Below are 4,092 nucleotides of genomic sequence, written 5' to 3'. Positions count from 1 at the left end.
TTTGCGATTGTTTTTGCAATTTCAGAGCCCAGATTTACAATGGTGTTTATAATTGCTTAGAAATCAAATAGTCCTACTTTTATTATCATGGGCTAATGAGAAAAAGAAGTGGATCCTATAAGTAATTTATGAATTGGTACCAAGAGAAGGTTACTGCTGGTGAATGGAGACCCCTTGTATTAATACAAAAAAGATGTCCTGTCCTCAAGACATCTTACCTCCATCTGTCAGACAAATTATCCTACTATAAATAATAAGCATAACAAATTGAGAAATGATATACTGTTAGAAGGTGATAAGTATTTTGGAAAGAGAAAAAGTAGAGCAAGTGAAGGGTAATCAGGAATACTGAATCAGGATTGGGGAAAAGCATCAGGTTCAATATTAAATATATTGACCAGAGTAGGTTCCATGGAAAGGTAACATTTAAGCAAAGACCAAACAGAGGTAAGGGAGATGCCTGAGGCAGATGTCTGAGAGAAGCAGATATCTGGCGGAAAAGTATTTGAGGAAGAGAAAGCCAAGTCACCAAGGCAGGTATGCCTGGTGCATTCAAGGAACAATAAAAAGGCCAGAATGGCTGGAGCAGAGTGAGGAAGGGAATGGTAGGAGATGGAACAAGGGTGTGGGATCAATGACGTATTAGATACTGTAGGGCGTTGCAAAGATTTGGGCTTTTAGTTTGGGTGGAATGGGGTTTTGAGCAAAAGAGTAACTTGATGTGAGTAACATTTGGAAAGGATTACTTTGAATAAATTGTAGGTGGCAAAAGCAGAAGTAGGGAGATGGGTTGGGAGGCTACCTTAGTAGTCTACATGAGAAATGACTGGTTCAGACAGAGGATGGTCAATGAGGTTGGTAAGAAAAAAGATTCTGGTTCCATTTTGAAGGTAAAACCAATTGCATATGCCTAAAGATCAGATAACAGTGTGAGACAAAGATAAGATTCAATGATGAATTCAAGGTTGTTGGACTGGATGACTGGGAGATGGATTGTCCAACCATTGAAAGAGAGAAGGCTGGAGGTGGAGGAGTGGGACGTACATACGGAGTTTGAGATGTCCGTTAGGCATCCAGAAGGATATATTCTGGGCCTCTGAACTGGTGGAGAAAGAACTGTGGATGTCCTAAGTGTTTATAGCCATGAGACTACAGTGTGATGAAGAAGGGGACACAAGCAAATAGAAAAGAATGCAAAATAATGTCCAGTGTTGACTGCTTGGGAAAAGAAGGATCCACAAAAGAAACTTAGCAGAAATACCCAGTGCAGCAGGCCAAAAAGCAGGAGTACAACGTCTGGGAAGTCAGATGAAGGTAGGAATCCTTGGTCCAATTCCTCACTTGCCTCTAACAGGACTATACATCCAAACCATTCGCTGGGTCACTCTGGAGCACCCTCCCATGGAGGTGGGATACTTCCCCGCTTCCACGGGGCTTGGGCATGCGAATAACTTGGGGGGTGTGACTACAGCAGAGGCTTGAAGTGGACTTGCGTGGTTTGCCTGATCTTTTGCATTCCTGGCATTTTCCATGAGAAGAACATGTTCTGAGTAGCTGTTGGTTGAAGGGAAATGAAAGCCTCATGGGGTACACCTGAATCCAATCTAGATCCTAAGCAGATCTGCCCCCTCTAACTTGTATCCCTGTGAGCGTGAGAAATAAATGTATTGTTATGAGCCACTGAGCTTGGGATACAACATCATGGCAGGGTTAGCTGACGATTATGATCACACCTACGTCCCCAGGAACATTTACACAACCCAAAGAGAAAGGGAGTCCCTCTTCCTTGATCATAACTGCCTGCATCTGATTTAGATCAATGATGTGATATTTCTTGCACCTGCATGATGTGGTATAAATTCGTTCCTGCCAGTGTGTGGGGGGGGGTGTGTGTGTGCGCGCGCATGCGCACGTGTGTGTGATTTCTCAGGTGATGCTTAGGATCAGCCACAGAAACCACTAGACTAGATGACCTCTAAGGTTGCTTCCAAATCTAAAACTTCATGATTCTTTTTTTTTTAAGATTGTATTTATTTATTTGACAGAGAGACACAGTGAACAGCGAGAGAGGGAACACAAGCATGGGGAGAGGGAGAGGGAGAAGCAGGCGTCCCACCAAGCAAGGAGCCAGAGCAAGGAACTCCATCCCAGAACCCCGGCATCATGACCCAAGCCGAAGGCAACCATCCAATGGCTCAGCCATCCTAAAAATGCCTCAGCGCCCCTAAAACCTCATGATTCTACGTTCTAGCTCATTCCATTTTGTTCACCGTGTCACATGTAGCTCCTCTATTCTAGTAGCTTCTGCTTTAAGTCAAATGTTGGTCACTGTCCACCCATAGGCTTTAAAAGTACCATTACTTCTGAGGTCCTCTGCAACCAGCAAATACACAGCCTGTAGATGAGGGAGGAGATGAGCATGGGGATGGGGTAGAAGGCAGTGTGGCTCCCGCGTGGTGTGGAGGGGAGCCATAGAGACTATAAGTCTCGAGGATACCAGCTTCCAGATCCCCGGACATCAAATGACTGCTTACAATAGACTGGGAGGGGTCTGGGAAATAGGCAAAATTCCTTTAATAGCACAAATGTGGAAATAAAAGTACCATAGTAGCAATATTGGACCAATATTAACACTTAACAGATTCTTAGTAGATTTGCCATTGGAACAGAAAACCTAGGAAGAAAAATGAAACTATGTGGGGTATTTGAAAGTCTCACCATCACAGATGTTCTGATGATACAGTGGAAATTCCCAGACAGGACCTGACCTTAAATGTAGGTGGATATTGGGGAGGGGGGAAAGAAAAAGTTGTGCTCACTCTCTCTCTCATTCTCTCTCTCTCTCTTTAAATAAGCTCCCTGTGACTTCTAGAGAGCATACACAACTGATGGGAGATAAAGTCCACCTTTGGGGGAACTCTCAAGTACTTTTAAAGTTGTTATTCATCTTAATAAGGTGTCAACATGAAAAGCAGACCAGTATTTACATCAGCTCCAAAAGAATTTTTTTCTACCCAAAGACACTGAAATTTTACCGCATTCTAAAGGGATTTCCTTCCTTATGTTTAGAGATTTTAGAATTCCTTCTTTTGTTATTCCCTTCTCTTTCTTTCCTGGAGAGCTAATCTATTCCTACGTTTTTCTTCCTGATCCATCTCATCCTATCCCGAAGAAAGTGTCGAAGGTTAGACAGACCACAGACTATGTTTCATTGTTCAACCACTTCGAAAGAAGCATAAGGATCCTACAAGCCCTGATAACTTTTCTTGCTCATCTTTAGTATCTTTCTTCGTGAATCTTCCATTCTACCTCCAGTGGTGTGTCTGTGTGTGTGCATGTGTGTGAGCACACCTATTAGAGGCGACACTATATTTTTAAGACACAAAAAAACCTTTCTTGGCAAACTTACCTGCTGTGAAGGGTTACTCTGCTGTTCATATGCTCTTTCTAGTCTTGACTCATTTGTTCCTTAAGAATTCTTAAAGCTTGGCTACATTGACAGGAGTATAGTCATGGGACAATATACTTTCCATTAGATTCATCAAACTCGATTACATAAATCAGTTCAACTAAATAAAAATTATGGTTTTTACCTACAATGGGAAGTATTTCCCACTCTCCACCTGTTAAAAATAACTATCTAGCTCACCTCCAGGATTCATTAGAAAGTGAAAAAAAAAAAGATGCAACAGTGTGTTGAGTGCACTACCATTTACATAAGGGGAGGAAAGAATACATATGTACGTGTTTCTAAAAGCTCAAAATATGTCCGAAAGAATACACAGGAAAAAATTAACTGTAGCTGCCAGTGTGAGCGTAACTGGGGGAGGAGAAAGGAAGGACAGAGACTTCTTTGTGTCTGTGTACTTGAATTTATTATGCATATATTTTACCTATTCAACAAAAAAGCAAAATCGCAGAAAGAAGTTTCCATTGGCCCGATTTTTAGGAGTCATGTGTTAGAGCTCTCTACTGACATGAAGCTAGGCTTTGGGGTCAGGCAGGTTAAGATCGGAATCCACCTGCTAACTGTGAGACTTGCTGCCGGTGGCTGAACTTGCCTGAAGAATGTTAACTGCTGTAAAGGACTAC

This window comes from Lontra canadensis, unplaced genomic scaffold (assembly GCF_010015895.1).
Source record: "Lontra canadensis isolate GAN:19392208 unplaced genomic scaffold, GSC_riverotter_1.0 scaffold9, whole genome shotgun sequence".
NCBI lineage: Eukaryota > Metazoa > Chordata > Mammalia > Carnivora > Mustelidae > Lontra > Lontra canadensis.
Note: the sequence above shows the minus strand (reverse complement) of the source record.